Source organism: Ascaphus truei, chromosome 3 (assembly GCF_040206685.1).
Source record: "Ascaphus truei isolate aAscTru1 chromosome 3, aAscTru1.hap1, whole genome shotgun sequence".
NCBI lineage: Eukaryota > Metazoa > Chordata > Amphibia > Anura > Ascaphidae > Ascaphus > Ascaphus truei.
The window spans coordinates 333,107,680-333,132,016 of record NC_134485.1 but is presented as its reverse complement, the minus strand read 5'-3'; the positions used below and the strand labels follow the sequence as shown (position 1 = coordinate 333,132,016).

Here is a 24,337-nt window from a genome sequence, read left to right as displayed (position 1 = left end):
CTGAGCACCACTTCATAAATATAAATGAAAATATTTTTAAATATGGCTCATTTTTTATTAACCAGGAGGGTAACTTTTTACAAAATGTGAAGTTATTACCAATTACAAAAAGAAGTAGATGCGATTGAATGTATTTATTGTTTTTCATATCTACCACAGCTACAGTTTAAAACTTTACATAGTGAAATAATACATGTGCAATAAGGTCCTCGTTTTCATCGAGAAGTGAAGCTTATCCTCTCTTTCTTCCGTCTTGGTTGATGGCTATGACAATACAAAATTATCACTATTATATCATACATTTCTTAGTGTTATTTCTTCCAGTTTAAATTACAATTTTACAACTTTAATCAGGATATGAATTGATATTTTAATATTAATTTTTCAGATTTGTGACAAATCTTTTCCCATTTCCCAACTGTAAATAATATGTTGTTTCCTGCACGTTCGAAGCTTGGAAGCTGTGAGCGAAGTTTTCTCAACAAGCTGAGAGAAGTCACATAACCTCTGACCCCGATGAATGAATGAACCCTGGCTGTCTATGGTTAAAATAAAAAGCAAAAAAAACCATGCAAATAAAACAGCAAGAAAAACAAGGATACTAATGCACAAATAGCCTTATTTACTAAGAGATGGTATACCTTAAGACACTTACCACCAAGTAAAAATACACCTTGTTGTAGCCTATTGTCTTAAATGTAAAAGTGTGTTATGGCATAGCACCACTTAGTAAATTTGTGCCAACAAACTGCTTGGTAAGCAGCAGTGCTGTGCCTGAGTTTATCAGATCACTGAACCTTTTAAACACTGGGGAAACATATTTTTAACTTGTTTCATAATGGTTTATGTACTATTTATGCTTTAAATGTAAAAAGGAGAACCTTCTCAAACTAAAAAGGCACTCTTCTTGGAAACTGATGTGAAATTACTGTTTTGTAAATATAACAGTAGTGGTTGTCCATACCCCCTAATACCATGGCACTTTGATCACTAGAATTTTTGTAGCACGCATACCCAAATTGCAATGACATGACAGCGTTAAACCTTGTTTCACCTCTACCATTTTTATCAATTGTTTCTTAACATACTTCTGAAACGAGTGCCTCACCAACTCCCAAAACGCAGAACAAGACATACCATGGAGCGTACAATAGTTCTGTCTGTAGCAATATTTTGGATGTCATAACAAACTGAAGAAAGACAGCTGATTCCAAGGTTGCAGCGATCAGTTGCAGCATGACCAACATAAACGGAAATAGAAATATGTGACTATATACTGTATGTCCAGTGGCTGAAAAACTATTCAAAAGTTACTGTAGCAGTACATTAGTTTGATTTCAATAGAGACTTAGGCCTCATCCAGGGTGGCGCTGAGCGGGGCGCGCTCACACTTGCCGCGATTAAACACATTGCGGCAATGTGTGTGGCCAGCGTGAACAAGCGCCTGGGCCGCTTGGCGCTTAGAGCAAGCAAATTTGATTTTGCTGCTTGCAAGTGCATCACGCGAGCGGTTCGCCCAATGAGGGCGAACCAGCTCCGTGACGTCGTGGCCGCGCTGCCAGGCGAGCGCGCGCCTTGCTGGCCACAAATTGCCCGGCTGAGCAGGGCGCAGCGCACGAGCGCCAGCTCCCTGCCTGGCCGCAGCCTTAGGCCGGGGCCATAGAGGCTTCTGGAGAGCGGAGGCGCGCTAACGCTGAGGCTCGCCTGCTTAAGTCAGCGCGATTCCACGGACTTGCAGGCGAGCCAGCGTGCGCGAAGGGAGCCTGGGGGAGGTGGTTGGAGGCGGGGCAGTGACGTCGCTGGGCCAATCGCCCGCGACGCACTGACGTCAACGTCACGGCGCCGACGTCACGACGCCGTGACGTTGACGCTGCTTCTGGCTGATTGGATGTTTTCAGCCGACAGCACGCTGAAAAACAGCTTGGTGCTCGGCTGAAAACTCCAAAGCCTCCGCACGCCTGCGGACGCTCGCGTGAGCCCCCTCTCAAGGCATCCTCATTGAGGATGCAGGGGCTCTACGCTGAGTGTCCGTACGGCTCAGTGCGGCCTGTCCTTCTATGGACTCGGCCTTAGAGGGGTGATTCTATGTAGTTCGATGCTGCTGTCTAGGTTGTTTTTAGCCGAAAATGATTCTTGTTCGAAAAGGGCCTGAATAGCCACTTTGGACTATATAGAATAAGGCCCTTAGGGGGTCTACGTACTAAAGTTTCAAAACTGGGGAGAAACAACTCCACATTTACAGTATGAAAGGAGATGAATCCCAGCAAAGCAATTGGAGGATTTCTTTTGATCCATCTATATATTTTCTTTTGCAATACAAAAGAGTAGGCTTTTAAAAATACAAGTAGTGATACTCCATAGCTCTTTGTACAATCAGAATTGCATCATCAGGTAAGTATCGAGGGCAGTGTGTTTCCACGGACTTCTCTAAAGGGTTCTGTGTAATTTGCTCTCCGGCAGCAGAGGGAAGCCGCAACTTAGGCCCAGCTGGAAGTCCCACACAACTTCCTGTATCGGCCATCTTGGTGGGCCCTACGAATCACCAGCTGGGCACTGACAAGAGGATGTTGTGAGTAAAAACAGAAGGGAGGGGTTGAGGGTAGGGAGGGGTTGAGGGTGGGGAGGGGTCAGGAGGGAGGGTTGTGTGTGTGCGAGTGAAAAAAGGGAGAGAGTGTAGGGGTTCCACAGAATTTCACAATGTAATTATAGGATTCCTTAACTAAAAAAAAGGTTGGAAACCACTGTCCCAGAATGTAATTGTACATGAAGACAATCCTTCCCATGGTAAGGTCATGTGAACCTTGTCATAGTGGCGTAATACCGAGAAAAAAAGGAGCAACCGGCAACGCAAACGTGTCCTTCTAAATGCAGGATGACAGAAATATGAGGACATTAGCACGAGAGGACCTGACTCTTCTTATGTGTGAAAGGGATCATCTCTTCAAGGAGGCAGGTCAGCACAGAGGTGCTCTGGCAAAGCGCCACTTAAGCACTCGCCTTTATAAAGCGCTAACCTTACTGCAAAAGTATATAGGAAAACAGGTCAACAAAGAGCTGACGAGAAAGCAGCTTCCCTTGTTGGTATTGAGTAAGTGTTTGTTGAAGGACTTAGCTCGCAGTGCCTGGAATACAAACACAAACACGGCAGTCACAGGGGCAAAGTGAAGTGAAAGTTTCCTCTAACATAACCATCTCTTAAGCCTTCTGCTGTCAAGGGTTCAGAGCTGTGTAAAGCTAAGGGTACAAGTATCAGACGCAAACTGTTGGTGGCGTTTCTTTCACTTCATCCACGGCATTACAGGCTGATCAAAATGCAGTTAACACCTTGAGTGCCGGGCAGTCCAGCAATGCACCGCTCAGTGCTCAAAGCTGCGTTTGAATGGATGTTGACCAACGGAGGTGATGGGTATTTCTGCTGGGGACGCTGTGCAAGTGTTAATGCCAGTTTTGGGATCTGATTCTAAGGTTTTACATGATATGGTGCCTGCATTACCCCGTGCTTTCTCTACCCCCAAGTGAGGCTTAAGAAAAACGCAAGGTATTTATAATGCAATTATAAGCAATCTGGTAAGATTATAGTCATTTTTGAGGTAGTCGGTTAGTTTCAAAAACCTCTCCAGATATCCCGTTTGCAAAACTACTGCTATATAACCTATTAGCTGCCACAAGGGCTTGCACAGCATTGCATTTCCAATACATCGACGGTCTTGGTTCCCAAAGGGTTAATAGTGCATATCTTTATTCTTTTTTTAGTATTGATGTTTTCTGACAAACATTTTCCCGGCAAAGGCCTAGATTCACTAAGCAGTGTTAAATCAGTGGACATAACGCTACAATAACAAAACAGGAATGGTTGTTATTTTCCATGAGTAACCTACGTATTCACTGAGCTAACTGTGTGCAGAAATAACTCCCGTCATTCAGTTAATTACAATATGATTAATAGGTGTTTCTTCACAGCACTTATGTTTGCATGTTTGCATGTAACCAACGTGTACACGCAAACCAAAGTTATATGAGGGGTAAGACAGCTTATTGACATATTCATAGAGACCATAGAGTAATGCTTTTGCCGCCTGTTCATTAAACATGGTTATGACTACATAAAACCAAATAACGCTCTTTCAAGACTTCCGCTGTCTCACATTTTCATCTGGTCTGTAACAGTTAAATACGCCCATAACATATATTATCCCTAACTGTCTATAAATATAACGTCTAACGATGTATTGCCATTATAAGTCTGTGCCCAGGACATACATGAAAACGAGAGGTAACTCTCAAGGTACAGTATTATTTCCTGGTAAAACATTTTTATAAATAAATAAAAAGTAAATCCATTATACATAATAATACATAAACAAAGGGGTAATAACGTCAAAATAGAGTTTGGAATAATTGTTACAGTGCTTTGATTTCTTGTTCTTAAAAAACTCTTTGGGACAGATTGCACCATTAACCATTTCACTGCTGGAGCGATCAGGTGCTAATTGTGTAACCCTTTCATAGCAAGAAGCATGTATAGCACATTGCTGTCAAATTCATCCTAGATTGTAAGCTACCTCGAGCAGGGACCTCCTTCAGTTTGTCCTAACATATATGTACTCTTTTGTCATACAATGTTATTGTCCTCCCTGCCACATTTTACTGCGCTGCGGAATATGTTGGCGCCATCCTAATAAAAGATAATAATATTAATGATTACCAGCGAAAGGGGCTACCCCCCCTTCTCAGTGAAGATTCATTTCCAGGAAACATTCTTCCGCCTGCAAATTGAAACAGTGCAAACGCGGAACTATTTTATGCTGTCCCAACACAGATTAGAGCCTCCTGTCTAATGTGGTCGCCGTCCCCTAATAATGATGGGAATCTGTGGGAGGGGAGAGGACAATGAATTGTCACACTGTGATGAAGAGAGAATCATTATAGGACAAAGCAATTGATTAACATAATAGGACAATGCCACGATCCCAAACACTGTATGGGATGCCTCGTCTCCCAGTCTAATATACCATATTATAACAATGCCCTTCAAAAAGGCAAGGGGTGAACATGCTAGTCAGCGCTCTCTTTTTATTCCTAATGTTTTGCTGACAATGTATAATTTTGTACATATTATCGTAAGAAACGTCCCCTGGCCTATGCTATTACAAGGCTGTCATTGTCCTATTAAAAAAAGGCTATTATCTGATCCGTACGGTTATGCAATCCATAGCTTTTGGTAATGTACTGTTTTGCCCTAAAGTACCTGACTTAGGTTTTGTGTGGGGCTGCTGTTCTTTTAGTAAGATGAGGTTGGGCTGCTGCTGTTGCTGCTACAATCATTACATGTTCAGGTGAGGTTAACTAAAGAATTCTGCAGGGACGTTTGAACACGGAGCTCACTGGACAGTAAGGGTTGTGATTAAAATGTTTAAAAGGCTTAATAGTATTGCAAGAGTGTTCCTCCTGTTATTGTAAATCCAGTGGTCGAAGAAGCTTAAAAAGAGTAGTGGTGCAGCGTCTGATACACTGTTAAAAATAGAGAATGAGCTCTTTATATCTCATTACAGAAATACGTATACACCATTATACTCATGCTTAAAAACAAATAGACAAGAGAAAATGGGTAAATGAAAAGGTTGTAGTCTACTGAATTGATTTTATAGAGAGGCCTTTACAACATCCTAGGTCAAAGCCACCCAGCTACAAAACTGGGGCAAGAAACGGCACCGGATTTATTAAAGCTGCAGTTCATGCAATATCCTGCATGTGTGTGTTTTTTTTTTTAAATAAATCAGTTCTGTAGTAAGAAAAAATACTTTTAGCATTTTCTGTTTTAAAAAACAACAACTTTGAAAGACCAATTTTCTTGTATTCTATTTTAACAAGCATGCTTGTTCCTATAGCAACGATTTACAGTCCCCATATTTAAAGATGTCGCCAAACTTTGCCGATCAATAGACGGAGAACTAATTGACCGGCAGCTACGCAGTTTTTTTTAGTTAAGTAGAGATTGCCCACATGAAACTACTGAAGTTAAAAAAAAAACGGGAGCCTGAACTGCAGCTTTAAGGAAAAACATTCCAGTTGAAACTAACAAGGTTTTATAGTTTGATAATTCTATGCAGTGTTTTTGCACCAGATTTGTGCTGTTGTTATAGCCAGGATACTTTGATTAAAGGACCACAAAGTACTGTATGATGCTGTCATTTGCAATATGCAATAGCCTACTTTACGGAGAATGTATCCTGCTTGTGTCAGGTGCAATTTGATGCATAGTTATATTGTATGGAGCAAATAGCAGAAGAAGAATCATACACAGTGCAACCACTTCTTGTAAAGCACTTTAGCAACTGACTACATTTGCAGTAGGTGCCAGCTCAGGTGTGTCTGGGGATGATCATTTCTGCTCATGATATTACTGAGAGAGTTGGTGGTGGCCCATTTCCTGAGTGCCTATCAACCGGTTAGTGACCTTGTCACAACCTTTCACAGCTCAGTCTAGCCCTCTCTAGAATGCACGGTGCTCCCCTGGGCTCAGGCCATTCTACATCATGCTCTCCATGATTGCAATCCATATTCCAGGACCTCCCCTCTCTTGAAACAATGACTTTTCATCTCAATTAGCTCCTTGACACCTCTCATGAAGGGATAGCGTGTGAGTGGTGCAGGGGTTGGGTGAGTGCGGGAATGTGCGGGGAGGGCTACTCATTAATTTGCAGCATCAAGCTTCCTAATGTAGTTCTTTGTCATGCGTCCCTCGGACGGCCCAGACACAATAGACCCCTAGGGCAGGCCTTTCCTTGCATGTCAATGGAGGTACAAATGATTCCAGGTGTGGAAGTGTCTGTACAGCTCCGAACAAGTTTGTAAAAGGAGATTATTTTTTTCTTTTTTTTAACCAGAGCTTCTAACCCTGAGACAGAGGAGGGAACTAAGTCATGGAAATACCCCATAGATTTGCAAACGACTAACTCCTGCCCCCTCTCCAAACATTCACATATAATGAAACACTGAGGAAAGGACTGTAGAGGTCCAATACACAGACTCTGATGTGAGAGATCCTGGTTCCAGATTTAATGCCAGCAAGTTACTAGATCTCCTTATTTCCTGGCCACTAAAGTCCCATTGTGAACTCATTGCAGCAGGGGGAATATAAATTCGACGTTGTTCCCTGTTGGTTGGTTCAACCTCATTCTGTGCCAGAGACTTGCAAACCCCAGTAGCATTATAGAGCAGGGGTTCTCAACTCCACTCCTCAAGAGCCCCCAACAGGGCACATTTTCAAGATATCCCTGCTTCAGCGCAGGTGGCTCAATCGGTAGCTCAGACTGAGCCACCTGTGCTGAACCAAAGACTAATTGAGCCACCTGTGCTAAATCAGGGCCTGATTGAGCTACCTGTGCTGAAGCAGGGAGATCCTGAAACCTGGCCTGTTGGGGGGTTGAGGACTGGAGTTGAGAACCCCTGCTATAGAGCTTAAAATGCATCAGGGCACTTATGGATTTGGTTACCATCGTGCAATAGCCTCCCCTTAGGAGATCAATGGTGGCTGGAATGTAAGGGATGGATAAATACAATAAATATTTCACTGCTTAATACCACAGGTGATTACAGTAACCCACTCGTGGTTCAATCACAGGTCTTTGAAGCTGGAGAGTTGGGTTTTGGGCAGGTCAATGTTATACCCCTGTGGTTAACTCACTGGCCTCACAAGGGGTACATTCTGCTTGAAAAACCACTGCTAACAGTGTGTGTCTATTCATTACTCTAGCACAGTGATTCCAAACCTTGCTAAACTGAACGTCTACTATAACAATTGTATAGTATTTGGGACTTCCATGCTGCATTTGGTGCACTAAGCATTGTATTTAGTGGGAAATATAAGTTGTACAGCTATGCCCTCATGTTTTTGCCGCTTCCTGAAGTTCCCATCATGTATGTCACTGTAACCACTCTGAGCCTCCCTCCTAAGGCTAAGTCCATGTTGCCGCAGACTGCGCGGCAGCAGATTACATTGCCTTAAGGCAGGCCTGCACAACTCCAGTTCTCGAGGGCCGCAAACAGGCCAGGTTTTCAGGATATCCCTACTTCAGCACAGCTGGTTCAACTAGTGGCTCAGTATGACTGCAACAGCAGGAGACTGAAACTGATATCTCGGCGCGACGGGCAGGTCACGTGAGCGGTTCGCCCAATGAGGCCGAACCAGCTCCATAATGTCACTGACACGCCCCCCCGACGGCGCATCTAGCATGTCCGAAATCGCACCCGCTTCACACGGGTGACGTCACGGACGCGCATGCCTCAGCGCGAGGGCAAAAGCTGTATGGACTTAGCCTAAGGCCTCGTTCAGGGTGCCAGCTGCAGGACTCGGAGGGAGGGCGTGAGGGAGGCAGTGCTGCAGTTTGCTGGGCGATCTGTGTTTATCCCCCAGCAAACTTTTCAGCGTTGGGGAGGGGGCGGGGTTACACACGGCAGGGTAAGTATCCAAGTTGCAGTCATGAAATCATTCTGAAGAATGATTTCATTGGCTGCCTAGGTCCCTGTGACGCTGCTGCAGCTCCAAAAAACGAAATTTTCGTTTATTGAAACTGTAGTCAGCTTCAACTCCTGGCTTCGGAGACAGGGCGGTTGCTACCCTGACAACCAGTATTCAAATTGAATACTTTGTTTCTCACGGCAGCACGCACGGCAGCACGCCCTCCCTCCGAAGCCAGCACCCTGAACGAGGCCTTAGTCTGCCCTTCACCCCCATAGCTCCAGGATAGAAAACACTACACCTGCAGCACAGGGGAGAAAGATATTTGATACATCCAGTATGATGCAAGCTTCCTAAGACAGCTCAGGCTTGTGTTGGTGATACAAAACAAAATGACCACACGATACCCCTCCCCTAACTACTCCTATTGTCACTTTTCATAGATCTGACTTAACCCCTTAATTGCTAATGGTGCCAGCAACGCATTGTAGGTCCATCTGGAACTGAAGGGGTTAAGCACGGAGCACAACACTGGGAAGCATCAAAGCATATTATAAGTTATTGTTTTAGTTGCATTTGACCCCAGAAACATGTCAGCCTGAGAGCTTTTGAGTGTATTCTTTCATTTATGTAGATTTGTCCAAAATTATGCAGGCACTATGTGTGTACACACAATACACACACACACACACACACACACACACACAAAATAAATTGTTTAATAACTCACATTAAAAAGTCACATTGGAATGCCATAAATAATTGCTTATGATAAAGTAAAAGTGTCACTTACAGAGAAGGTATAATCTATTAAAAAGCATGGATATATTCTGCAGTCGGTGTACAGTGTATATAATGTAATGTGTGGTAGACGTGGTTTAGAAATATAAAATGACTCTGGCTGCTTTATGATACAGTCTCAGTCTCCCACTTCACAGGCTAGTAGCCCAACCGCAGGGCCACCCGGCCTACCCTGTAAAAGCTGCTGCTCGGCACATGCGCCTGACATTTGTTTATGTTTACAACTTGGGCATATTTATACATCAATATCCGTATCTACATCTATCTACAATACACACACCGTTCCTTGCTCTATCCAGGAGTACTACACAATGCGTATTCGCACGTGCATGCGCACATACTGTATGACTAATCGGGCACAACTGATCCTCTCAGTGCCCCCGTACTATGGGCAAGGTAGCTTTTTGTAAGCTTTTGATAAGAGCGCGTGTGCGCATGCGATTAAGGTTGACCTTTTTGAGCCACCATACCTAGTTGGGCGGACTATGTTGTGGCACCATTTTTGATTGTTTGATTGTTTCACTCACTATATGAATACCCCGTGTGCTGTACACTGAGTTAGGAGCTAGATAAAGGACCGGGCGGTCCGAAACGTCGCTCCCCCATTCTTGTACTGACTGTAACGGTGAGGGGGTAACCAAGCTCACAATAAAGGTTTAAGACCGTTTGGTTACCTCTGATCCATGTATGGGGGTTTGGGAGTGTCAGCTCTTGAGCCCAGTGATTGTAAATGCATTGCTATAAATTATGTGACAATGAAGAATTTTTGTGTTTTTACCTTTCCAGGTGTGCCAGCAAGCAGAGATTACTACTGTAGGCTATGAGTTTCAAATGTGGGTTTTGCAGAGAAAGACTTGTCAGATTGTGCCTAGGTAGTCGGGGTCCAGAGTTGCTGGCTACCCCAATAATGTACCCAGAGATCAGGTCGGAATCCTGGATACATGTAGGCACAATGCTCTGGTCAAAACCCCTCCTTGAAAACAGTTAACGCGACTTACCGCCAAGCTTCCCTGCTTCAGCACAGATCAGAAAGGTAAATGGGGCATAGGGATGTGAGGTGTCCCTGAACATGTCAAGGGGTTAGATTAAGGGGGATGCCCAGTTAATGTCAAGATCACCCAGAACCTATATAGGGGTTCTGGAGTGCTCCAACCATACATAAGGTTGTGAGATATTTTTTGTAAGCCCCTGTTATATAGTAAGTGTGTGGGGAATATGGCTAGTAAGAATAAACGTGCAACCTCTTATTCTATTCCCCATAACCAAGAGACTTAGAAAGTTTAAAGTGTATAGTTTATTACACATTTTGTTTTAAAAGTTATATGCTTGTGCACTGTAGTGTGAGCTGGGACTTCCAGGTCCAGGGTTCTGAGAGACCATTTGCCTACCAAGCTTGGTGCCATCAAGTCTACTCGGGTCCCGGACATGAAAGCCTCAGAGGTTGCCAAGGTGTGAAAGCCACTTGGTCACCGGAGTTAGGCTCAAGTACTCACATCCTGGGCTGAATGGAAGTCCTCGGACAACCATTTGCCCAATCCAGACAGTGAGGACCCTAACTCAGCGGGTGGCTTCTGCATAGCAAGTGGCAGAGGTGCCTTGTCCAATTCAGAAGAACCGCTTCATTAGACTGGCAACGCTCTAATTGGCTGGTAGGATTTTTCCCACGCTCGGATTGGCTGTAGTATTTCATGAATGAACTCAGAAATACTATAAGAAAGCCTCAGCCAATCCGGACATCGGATTCTAAGCGCCAGAACGTCCAAAAGATGCTCTGAAAAATACCAAAGTCACCGGCTCCAGAAATCCGAGGTGAAATATTTTCTAAGCCCAGCTTTTTGTGGCCAAGTTCTGCGAATTGAACGCAGCGGTCGCGGCCAGGATTGCAAGCCGATTTTAGGTCCAGGACGATCGGAGCTAACTCCCGGAGAACTTATTTCAGCACCTCCGGAGCAGATACAGCGGTGCCGTCAAGAACTTCATGCCGATTTGAGTTCCAGGACAACTCGGGCTAAGTCCGGTCAACTAAGGACTCTTGTATTTTGTTTAATTTTAGTTAGGAAAGTCTAGTTTTTTTGCCCAGGTCCCAAGTCAGTGTGTCTCTTCTTATGTAGTTTGTGTCCCATTGTGTGTATGCCTTTTCATGCGAATACATTTCCAATTTATTTCACTAATCTTGTTTTGCTCAATGATCCAGAAAAAGAGGTGTAAATGCCTGGTCTCCCGTGACACTGACCCCTTATGCCTGCCTGATGCATTACATCTGATTTATATTTACCAGAGTGCACTGCAGAATTCTTTGACTTTTGTGCTATCTACTGTATTTCGCTGCTGGATGGTGGTCCCGGCTGCTCTGCAGGACCCTGATCTCAAGATAAGTATTTATTCTTCCCTTTAACTCATTTGAGTGCCCTGAACATCTTGTATTTTGTATATATATATATATATATACAATATTTAGTACTATTTGAAAAGTATACTATATAACAACACATTATATCTGTACATCTCATCCAGGAGGTTTTGTCCTTTCCTCAAATGTGTATATATATATATATATATATATATATATATATATATATATATATATATATATATATATAATTGTATATGCTTTTCATGTTTGAATATCCTTCTTGTGATTTATATATTTCGTTTTTGAGCATTTTTTTAACTTTTGAATTCCCCTGTTATTTTGTGTCTTTTTATCAATATTAATTTGTATGCATTTGATTATTATGTTGTTATACAGTACACCTTTCAAACAGTACTAAATATTCAGCCCCCATATTAAGATCATAGTTTAATCATTGATTGAATAAGCTCCTTGTGTAGGTTGCTAGTCAACAAGGAGGGTATATACATCACTCGCCAAGAGCTACTTTCCATAATCCTTTGAGAAAGTCACTTAGCAGTGACGAAACGCGTCAGCACCCTCCCACATTATCACGACGATCTGACGTCATCACACAGGAGCGCAGTGTGGCTGAAGCACGCTCTGAGCTGATTTTGAAAGCCGTGAGTCGGAGTCCCTCTGTGAGCACGACCTGGAGCAATATTTGGAGTTCCCTGAGTACAACTCGAGTGTTCTTCTGGTACTAGCAGGCTGCTCTATAATCCAGAGAGGACCCTTACCGCGACTCTACAGCCGGTGGTGATATATATTCACACATTGCCAGATTTTTATCTATCCTCCTGGGTGAGCCTCAACTCCCCCCCACCCCCCCCTCCTGCTTCCCTTGTTTCCTTCATTAAATGTGTTTTTTACGCTATGGGGCTTGCACTCACTTTCTTCTCTTTTTAGGTTTACCTCTGGATGTGGTTAATCAATCTGAAAGCTGCCTTGTACCCCTCTACCTAATCGAATCTGATTTCAATTGGAGATTTAAGGAACTGGTTCTTCTTTGTTTTATGTTGTGTGTATTTTTTATCTTACATATTGTATTGGCCATTTATGTATCACTATTGTAGACATTTAATATATATATTCATTATCTTCTATTACTAGTACATTTATTTTTATGTATGTACGAGAGAGAGAGAGAGAGAGAGAGAGAGAGAGAGAGAGAGAGAGAGAGAGAGAGAGAGAGAGAGAGAGAGAGAGAGAGAGAGAGAGAGAGAGAGAGAGAGAGAGAGAGAGAGAGAGAGAGAGAGAGATTAGATGCCTAATCAAGAAAAGTCAAAGTATACATTATCAGCAGTGTAAATATACTTCAATGTATGTCCTGGGTACAGAATATATATATCATCATCATCTTTATCCCTTGTCGATCCACTGCAGGATGAAGTTGCAGGATCCAATGATCTTCCAGGTACTGCGTTTACAAGCCTCTCTTCTCCATGTTGCTTCAACACATTTTCTGATTTCACCCTCCCATCTTACTTTTGGTCTTCATCTTGGTCTTTTAATCTCTCTTGGAATCCATATGAGTTCCATCTGTATCCAACAATGGTAATTTCTTCTTGCGCTGTTTCCAGCCCACTGCCATTTTAATTTCTTCTCCCTTGCGATGTCACAGACTTTTGTTTGGTTTCGGACCCATTCATTCTTTTTCCCGTCTCCTCACCAAGTCCCAAGTGATTCTGAATTTCTTCAGCTGGCTATCTCTATATATACATACTGCATACTTTGCAGGCAAACATAAACGCATACATTGCTACTAGTTATAACTAAACATGATTACATACATAGATATGCTCTGTCCTGTGCTTACAAACTGTCAGCTCTTATATAGCTGTGCCTTATCTATTGCTTCCTGTTATCTTATGTGTATACAGCACTGTGTACACTATGAGCAGTATACAAACATATACTATACAAATGTTGACAAAGCAAATAGTACTGTCTAAGGACCTGTCAATATTTGCTTTATTTATTAACTCCATTTTGTTTGATAACGTACACAAAACGATGCAACAAAAACGTCAGATACAACATGTTTTAGACTCAACGCCGGACATTCTTTCTTTGTACTTCCTTGAAGTTGATGTCAACATTTTATTTGGTATTTTCATCTTCTCAGTCTTCGTTCACCTAAATCCCCTTCATAGAGGACTATTCATCCCTGTCTCATAACTGCAAAACGTGAGCAATAATGGTGCAATGAAAGAGCACAAGATTGATATCCCCACAGAAATAAATGTGTCTGATGAACCTTTTTCCATTGTAATAAAGTGGTTTCTGTCATATATCAGCGGTATATAAAAATTGTTTAAAGAAAATGTCTAAATACATTGTTGGTTCCTCTTGCAGAAGATGGGTACAATCTCCTGGCTGGAAGTTGGGGGAAAAACAGCACCAGATCTACCAAAGGAAAAAAATGCTGTTGCGTTTTAATTTTTTAAGATGATGCTACTTTTGCACTAATTTTTCTACAGGAAAATGTGCTTACAAAATAAATAGCCCCATCTACACTGAGACCAATAAACAGAGGATTCCACAGCAAACACTGTAATCAGGACAGGAAATACAAATGAAAAGAAAGTAAGATTTCATTTTTGGACCACAAATTGCAGCTTTTTCTCTACCCCAAGTCAACGGAATCCATATCTGTATCTAATTAGTGCCGGAATGGCCAACTCCAGTCCGCAAAGGCCGCAAACAGGTCAGGTTTTCAGGATATTACTACTTAAGCACAGGTGGCTCAATCAGTGTCTCAGTCGACTGCATTGCCTTTTTCTTTAATATGCAAATTTGCAAAATTCTCTAAAATTGCTACTTTTGCCTGCGAAATCACACACGAGGTTTCACTCCCTGTACTGACAACCTTTAGCTGAAAGCTCACTCGTTTAGCAACATCCCTTGGAGGCTTTGGCAAAATGTTTTGACCTTAAGGGCCACCAACAGGTCAGGTTTTCAGGATATCCCTGCTTCAGCACAGGGGGCTCAATCAGTGGCTCAGCCTTTGACTGACCCACTGATTTAGCCACCTGTGCTGAAGAAGGCATATCCTGAAAACCTGGCCTGTTGGTGGCCCTTGAGGACTGGAGTTGACCTCCCCTGGACTAGTGTAACATCTTCTGGGCATGACTTGTCAAGCAAACAGCAGCAGGGCCTTATTTCCCTGACTACCGCACTATCTTTAGCACCTGTGTTGCGGGCGCTGCTGTGCAATGTATTGCAGGTGGAGATGTGCGAAGCTGGTATCCACAACATGTGAAGCTGTTCCCTACCCCCCTCCCACTTTCGATTCTCTTCAAAACATTTTGCCCAAGCCTCCAAGGGCTTGTTGCTAAATGAATGAGCTTTCAGCTAAATGTTGTCAGTACAGGGAGGGAAATGTGGTGTGTGATTTCACAGGCAAAAGTAGCAACTTTAGAGAATGTTGCAAATTTGCATATTAAAGAAAATTGCAATGCACACTGACTTAATGCTTAGCAAATTTGCTTGCCAGCTCTGACTCAGACGCAGCTTTTCTTTGCGACTCAGGGCACATTTTGCATGGTTCGTGACCTGTAATTGCAGGATATTGTGGACCCCATTAAAGGCTGCATGCAAACGTCAGTGTGTGGGGGGTGGATTTTCATGATCTGCAGCAGTGCTTTGCAATTGTGTTGAGGACTGTAGATTGTATTGTATCTTCCCATGGAATCCCTTAAACCAGTGCTTTTCAACCAGGGTTCCTAGGAACCCTTGGTTTCCCCGGGTATCCCTAAAGGTTCCCTGCAATTTTCTGGTAATTTGAAAATGTTATCAAATACAGAAGAACTTACAATGCATCTGATCACAGAGTTGCTATTAGAGATGGTTGGGGGTTCCTCAAAATTTCACTTAGGGTTCCTTAACAAACAAAGGTTGGAAACCACTGCCGTAAACATTTATTGTGAATTTTGAGTAACCCGAGTCCCCTTATCCTATGTACAGTATCAAAAAAATACTACTGCTGCGGTAGATGTCATATATTTAAAATAAACTGACAGCTTTGTATATTATGTTATTTTAATAATAACTTTATTTCATATAGTGCTTTTCTCCCGATGGGACTCAAAATTACAGTACAGTGCATGGTGGTATACGCAGCACATACAGTAGGATAGTTACAGATACAGTCCCTATGAGCTTACAATCTGATTTTGGTGCCTGAGGCACAGGGAGATAAAGTGACTTGCACAAGGTCACAAGGAGCTGACACTGGGAATAGAACCAGGTTCCCCTGCGTCAAATCCAGTGTTGTTCTCAGTCAGTGTCTTTACTCACTGAGCATAAAACATTTTTATTTGTATTATTACCACCACAATTTTTTTTATAATGCGCCAATATATTCCTCAGTGCTGTACAATGGGAGGTGAATACAATAGCAATACAATTAGAACATTAACACACGCGGTGTCCTTACAGTAAACATTTAATACTACCTTTGTAAATTACATAAATGACAGAATCTTCCAAAAAATAATATTATTGGGTCTTTAGCAGTAAAATGTGCACCATTACCCAGGTAAGCTTAATCAGAACATCACTGTTCACAGAACACGGGTTGAAACCCACTGATCTACATACCCATGTTAAAAAAATCACGAAGGGGCCTATGTACTGTACTAAGCTTCGCAAATGTCTTTTGGCGCAAAGTCAAGCACAGAAATCTAATCGAAATTGTGCTTCTGCACCTATGTATTAATAAGACATTTCTCAATCTGCACCATGACTTTGTTCTTTGGGTGCGCATAAGTTACTGCGGTCAGTGTACAGGTGTAAATGGTATGTACTCAAAAAAGGAATATATCTCTGTGACCCCCAGAAAGTGCATCAAACCCCTAAAAAGTCTGTTTAGAGTTTTTATGTATCAACAACATTGTTTTATATTTTATTATATAGGAGGTTATAGGTTAACAAAGTGTAGTGTATTCACAGTAGGACTAATTATTTCTATTTTCTAAAAATTAAAACACATTTAAAAAATAAAATAGAAAATATGATCTAAATACATAGGTCCCTAATTCTTTATATTATTTATAACATTACATTTTTATGTTACCGTTTCTATTATTACAATAAGTATTGTACATTTATCCTTAAATCATTATACAACAAAACTATTACACCCTTTCGGAAGAAATGCTAGCCAAACATTTTCCGCCTGCCATCTTCACATATGAAAGTCTTCCAACTGCAAAACTGGGGTAACAACAGGGCACAACACGGCTCAATATTTATCAAAAGAAATCCCATTGGAAGTAATGGAGGGTAATGTATAAACGGAATGACACATTACTGTATTTTCTGCTCATATGTAGCAAATTGTTATCCTGATAATTTTACGCCACTTCAGGCCCGGCTCATTTTTTGACACATACATGATATCAAGAAATGGCGCACGGAGACACAACATGTGATATATTTCATTGCAATCTGCGCATCACCTAACGCCCTCCCTAACGCCCTCCCTAACGCCTCCTACTGACAATTCCCCAGGGTGACGTGCAGGGCGCAAAACATGGAACACAAGCGTTAATACATTGATGCAGAGAGGTGCAAGACGCAAATGGCGCAGTGTGCGTCCAGCTCCAATTTTGTCTTGGCGTTTTTCCTTTAAGAAATCTGGTGCTGTTCTATTACCCGTTTCACATCCTGGAGACTTTAGTACAAAAATGCCTTCCCCTTACATACTGCTGAGATAAAGCTCACTCTGCTGACGCAGGGCTCATCAACTGGTGGTCTGCAGGCCAAAAGGGTCTTAATCCGACCCTTCGACTCTCTGCTCTCGCTAATTCCATACCAGTTGCGTAGGCAGCTAAGTACAGTTTTTCACGCTGAACCTCACTTGTATGTAAAGCTAATGTAACTATATATAGTGCAGATGTTATAGAAGCTGGCAAAATGTTGAAATATAGCAATATCTAAGTCTTTATATGGATGTTCTGTAAATGTACATTGCACTAAGATTGTGGGCTTTCTACTACTAAATGTTTCCCGACCTGCCCCCTTGGGGAACTAGTTGAAGAGCCCGGTACTAGCGTATGGAAAGTATGTAGTCTATTGATCAAAGTCAATCTTCTGCCAAACTGGGGTAAAAGAAGACGACACCTAATGTATTACAGGAAAGGAACCCCTGGGATTTCCCCCCTATGATAAAGTCTGCCAGTTTGGAGACTGATTAATACTCTAGCTGGCCATCTTAACAGTAAATTGCTGTTACGCGTAATTTTCAATAGGGTTCTCTAAAGGCCAATTTCTAAGAGCAGTTTTATCTTGCTCACATCACCTACGTAACAGTAGTGTGAGTCATTGTGAGAAACACTAGCGCAACAGTTATTTAATGAGATTTTCTCCATTTCTTTCATATTCTGTGTCACTTACGTCTCTTTTTGCCTTGTTGTCATTTACCTGTTGCACTCATTCTCATTGTTTGTAACTGATTTACTTTGTTTTGTAATTTTGTAATGCACTGTATACATTATTGGCACTCTATAAATACAATTATACACACACACGCACACACGCACGCATGCACGCATGCACGCACGCACGTAGTTAGTATGGCAGTTCTGAGCTAATGTAACACTTGTCTACCTACTGTAAGAAATGTGAATCCGATGCATGGAAGAAGTTTGGTACGTACAGTATGACCGAAAAGCTGAAGGAGAGAATAGTTAAGGGTCTGGACCAGGGGGTGGGAAACTCCGCTTCTCAAGGGCCACCAACAGGTCAGGTTTTCAGGACATCCCTGCGTCAGCATAGGTGTCTCAATCAGTGGCTCAGTCGAAGACTGTAGCAGCTGTGCTGAAGCAGGGATATCCTGAAAATCTGACCTGTTGGTGGCCCTTGAGGAGTGGAGTTGCCCTCCCCTGATGTAGAAGTCATTAGCAGCACTATAAATCTGGAAAGTAGACGATGATGAGGTTGATGATGAGGTTAGCCGAGAGGTCCTTATCTGCTTCCAACATCTACCATAGCAGTGACGCACTTGGGAGCAAAAACATTTTAATCCTGTTTACAAAACAAGACCCCTTCAGTGCTGGTTTCGGTGGGTTGATGGCTCTTATAGCTCTGAAAGAGTTACATTTTTACACACATCCTACTGAATGGGAATATCACACAAGGTTACTACACAATGCCACAACACCTCAGTGCAGAGAGTGTTAAGTAACCTTATGTAAATGTAAATGAAATCCACTAAACAACTGTAAATAAAGCAACAATAAGGTGATTTTTAATATGCTGGGTATTTTGTGACATAGTTGTCACATTTTACACATTTACAGTATGATGAAGGCAAGGTTTTTACTGTCCGGACAATCAAATTGAAACCATAATAAAACAATACCTTACATTTTATTCTGACATTTTCCTACAGTCATTCATCAAAGTGCATGAAAAAGTACAGAAGACATAATCCTGGAATAAGAGAAATAATTTTCTGTGCCAGTTGCTTTGAAAGACACTATAGTTCGGAAAGTAAAAAAAAAAAAACCCGTGGTACTGTACTCTATAATGTGCATTTAGAACAATGTCTATGTAATATCATTGAATACTAGTATAACAAGCGTTAGTCCACTGTCAGTGCTATAGAATGCTGTCCGTATTAGAAGAGAACTTGTTCATTCTCTGACAGCGCTGCTAACAAGACCGGATTACACCCCACACGGCCTGCAATGCATTATAGAGCGATGTATGGCAGACCCTTCTAGAAGTCAACAGGTTAACAGGTGAACGTCTCACCAGACAAAACTAGGACTGGTCATCCAGATCTGAATCTTCTCAATTCTCCCCAATTCTCTTCCAACAAGATGCGCAAGAGGCTTCGTCTACTGCAGTCGTTAACAAAAAAGTTCCTGGCTAAGAACAGCGAAGGTAAACCGAAGCGTACGCTAAATACTCTCCATCATAGCTACAACCAAGTTATCATTCATACGACTAAAACAGGCGTAAAACTATACAAGATGAATGTTACAATGAAGACCTTAAACAGGATATTCAGTGCATGCTTAGATAGATGCATAGATTTATATATACATACACACGTGTGTATATGTTCATATACAGTATAATAATATATAATCCTACTGTACGCCCAATATAGATTTGATCTATATATATATATATGCTAATAGTTATAATTTTATATATATATATATACGTGTATATATATATATATATATATATATATATAATATAATTATTAGCATATATATACACACATAAATAAAGTGAAAGTTATCTACGTCTGCTCATCATATTGAAACCTCCCCTGAGCTATACCCTGAGGACATCCCTATCACCAGGCACTAATGTATTTACCATGTTTTCTGTCTCAGTCCGTGTGTTTTTGTGCAGTATTGTACTGTGCTACGTAATCTGTACACAATTTCTATTTATAAAACTGCGCATATATGCGAGTATAAATGTGTGTGTGTGTGTGTGTATATATATATATATATATATATATATATATATATACGGCAACTGCATAATTTTAACAGTATTACAAGCTGTATAATTTAACTCCTCATTTCCAGAATAAAGAGAAGCCGAGTAACTACAAAATTGCAACTCTGAGCAGCTTTCTCTTGGATAATGGAACAGGAAATTGTGTAGCGTTGTCACTTTTTCGTGACATTGTGTAGTGTTGTATGAAAGCTACATTTAAGCGGCTTTGATTTTTAATGTAACCCACACACTTTTGTTTGTGTGCTTTCCAATAGCTGACAAATCATCATACCTTTTGGAAAGAAGATAAGCTTGGAAAGTTTTCGCCGACCCTTCTTCAGATATACTCCTGAGAAGTCTTCAACGCCTGTATCCCACAGAGGCAAATGTCCCGTAAAAAATCCACTTTTTGCCAGCGCGTTACAAAAATTGACATATCCAGCAAAACGGATTAAACAAAACCTTAAACGTTATAATCTTCTAATTCGTTTGGCTTTAAACGTCTTCAAATCTTCCGTCCATTTTTGGGGGGGGCTTTAAAACCCATTGAAAGTGAAAATAGTTTTCAGAAAAGTTTGTGCTTGTTTTGTCCTCTGGCTGCAGTTATAAATATTTCATTCTCGCAGAAGGACCACCCTGAAGCTAGAGAGAAGTGCTCTGGTTTTCCTGAAATCTGCCTCTTTTGAGGGACTATTTGGGAAGCATAAACTTTTCCTGCAGTTTGAGACTTCAGTTTTCGCTTGGCTCTGCGTTGTGCTTAGATTTTGCCTGGTTTTTCCTCTCTTTTCTGCAGTTTTTGGGGGCATACGTTCAGAGCTGAGCAGTCAGACTAAGCACTGTGTGTGGTTGGGATGGGGAGACCCAGAGGATTCTCAGTTCTCAGCATGCTGTCTGTGGTTACATGGGCTGGGAGGAAGTTGTGGAGTGGATAACACGTGGGATGTGGATTGGAGTGCATGAAAGTGAGGGGGAGGAGGCAAGCATACAGAATGCACATTCCAGTGGGAGAAGCACACAGGGAAGGCAGGACACACACACACACACGTTCCTGCACCTTTATTCATACACCATGTGGTATATTTTATAGTATTACTGTGATAATCTTTTTTAAAAAAAATTATGTTTTATAAAACAATTAGAATGTAATAATTATTATTCACAAAATAATAATGTAGATACATTCGAAATGATTTTGAAATGTGCATAAATGTGTATATTATTGCGAAATAAGTAGAAATAGCTGTGTTAGCCGTGTTTTCGACGAGACAGCTTTTTGTGAATAGGTTTACTGGCTATACAGTACACTTCTTAGACCCAAGCTGTGCTGATAAGCTGTGAATTACGGCAGGCATAAATAAGCTTATAGGGGTTCATGTTAAAATGAATAAGTAGTAACGAGTGACACACTGTGCTTATTTGCATGTCATTACCCAGAATCCCTGACTGCAGTGGAAGCACTGTTTGCTAAGTGATAATTGTGAAAGACAGGGTTGCAGATCTGTCTAAGACATGCAAATGCACCACCAGCGGTATTTTTATTTACTGAGTGTTTGGTAAAAATCCCAAACCAGAATCAAACAAATCGAGTTTTTGGCAAAACCGCTTTGCTGAGACCCCTTCCCAAACGCTGTTTTTTTCAACTCACAACAAATGTGGTCAGCTGACTTTGTGGCCTGAGGCTCAAGGAGATAAAATGACTGGCCGTGCTCACAATGAGAGCGGATACTGGGATTTCAAATGCCTGTGCATGGCTGCTATTTCCCACCAAAAGGTCAATGCCATATACAAGTAGCATCTAGCCAGACAGGTTTCTGGGGGTGCCACGTGCGAGCATGTCCCAAACTGACGGGCTGCCCAGCACACACTATCGCCCTGCAAATAGATAGATCGATGTTATGTTAAAGGCAAATAAGAAGTGTTAGGATTCTGTCTCTGGCGTGTGAACAACGTTTGATTGCTTTGCCCTTCATTATTGGCACATGAAGAAGTTAGATTCCCCCATAGAGCGTAATGAACAGTGACCTGCTCTGCGTGGCCCATGCAATGTACACATTTAAAACCATGCTCATTCAATTCCTCGAAGCCAAGTAGCCCCGTTATTAGTTAACCCATTCGGTACCAGAGTGGTCTTCAAACGTAGTAGGGCAGGAGTGGCCAACTCCAGTCTTCAAGGGCCATCAACAGGTCAGGCTTTAAGGATAGCCCTGCTTCAGCACAGGGGGACCTGTGCCACCTGTGCTGAAGCAGGGATATTGTTAAAACCTGACCTATTTATGGCCCTTGAGGACTGAAGTTGGAACTCCTGTAGGAGGGCTTTAAAGCAGAAATCCAGCCGCGCTACCATTTTTTTTGCATTGTATTTTTACTGGAACAGATCTCTTATTGCCCATTCCAAGACGGTTTCATTTTGTTTGCAATCTGATGCTCCAATCAGGAGATATCACTGTTTAAAATATTACGTTCGCAGGAATCAAAATAGAGCTCTTCCCGGAGCTCAGGGCATTCTAAAGTCTACCAGGAATGCTAGAGATGAAGTGAATCATGATTATTTTTTTTAACCGTAAAAAAAAGAAAACAATTTAAAAAAAAAGCAAAGGAAAGAGCCGGACGTGCTTAAGGGGCAGGATACGAACATATCTTTTGTAACGGGTATTCCACCCCACCCAATCGCATATACAGTGTGGGTGCGGAGAACGTACAGTGTTACCAGCGTGTGGTGCGTTACCTGTTGGCTCACAGGAGGGCTGAGCTTCCGCCAAGGGGAACCTGGGGCAATTATGATACTATGAGTAACCACTTACTCGGTGCAACGCCTCCACCTGCGATGGTTCCTAGCAGAGCAGGAATTGTTCCTCGCAGGACATCATACAATAACCATATACACGTATGTGAGATAACCAAATACCTTTTACTTTTTTCTCTAGAGGCGACACTGACTACTGCGTCTCTCACAACGCTAACGCTATCTCGCGCCACGGCGGACGCCAACACTTTATGCACCACGGCGGACGCCAACACTTTATGCGCCATGGCGGACGCTAACACTTTATGCGCCACGGCGGACGCTAACACTGAATGATCCCACCCCTTGTCCGATAACCCCACCCAATGTCTCGCACTACAAAGTCAGATACAGGTGTGTGTGTGACTGCGCAGCCACTATGTCTGGTGATAGGCCTTGTTGGTGCACTTGATGTTATGGGTTACCTGCCGAGCACTCCAGTGCTCGGACCTGCAACTGGCTTCACAAAGGATCGAGGCGAGCTCCTACACGATATCCGTGATCCACCGTAGGATGATCCATCAGGGGCGATCCCACCCTGAAGCTAGTCCAGCTCTCTCCCAGCAAGACACACAATGTTCTTTGTTCCCTACTATCAAATAGCTAATGGGGCAAAGTCCCTATTCTAGGGCCTGTCCCTACAACACTCCAGTAGGGTGACTCAGGGCTATCTGTGGCCTAGGGGAATTGCTGGCCTAGTGCAGGGAGTCACTGACTCCTGCACCCTACCTCCTTCCCCTAGCTGCTCCGGTCACCAACTCACAACGTGCTCTCAGCCCGCGAAATGTATCAATCTCCTTGCAGGGAGATTCTTCAGCCCTATTGGCTCCCTGGGGTCACGTGTCTCTGCCCCTGTGCACCCTGGGGGTGGACTGCCCTTTCCTGCGCATGCGCAACCTCTCATTGTCCTCCCGCGCTTTGAGAGCTCCTGCGCATGCGCAACAGTACTATCCATGGCAGCGCCCTGTTCCGTGAGCCGCCGGGACCCATGCGACGCGATCGTGGCCCTAGTAACGGCCCGATCGCGTCCCCGGCAACCGGCCCGCTCGCGTCCCCGGCAACCGGCCCACTCTCGCGTCTCCGGCAACCGTCCCGCTCGCGTCCCTGGCAACCCAGCCACATCAATGGAGAGGCGCGCTATGCTCGCGCCCGCACCGACAGGGAACCTGGATACATCCTCCCCCTGGTAAAATCCCCAATGTCCCCGCTTGGGACACAACAATGTAACTATGTACAGAAGTTATATAATAAAAATGCAACAACCACATACGATCTTAATTAACTCTAGATCAAATTACACATTTCAGTGAACATCACAATGACAGACTGCACTCTGCCGCGAGCCCACTGCTGAGCCTCATAATTGGGTGCCCCAATTTGGTCATAGGTTACCCGATTTGGAGGGTACCTTACTCTTTGACTCCGGCGA

At 42.6% G+C, this 24,337-nt stretch overlaps 1 protein-coding gene across 2 annotated transcripts in view; it reads right to left on the bottom strand.

Annotated features, from left to right (window-relative positions):
• The window catches only part of GLI1 (GLI family zinc finger 1), a 151,150-nt gene extending 130,129 nt beyond the window's left edge, over positions 1 to 21,021 (bottom strand). For both annotated transcript variants that reach the window (XM_075591524.1, XM_075591526.1), the window contains exon 1: positions 20,419 to 21,021. The gene's annotated coding sequence lies outside the window, so the exon portion shown is untranslated. The remainder of the gene's footprint in view (positions 1 to 20,418) is intronic.
• Between the last annotated feature and the right edge of the window lie 3,316 nt (positions 21,022 to 24,337).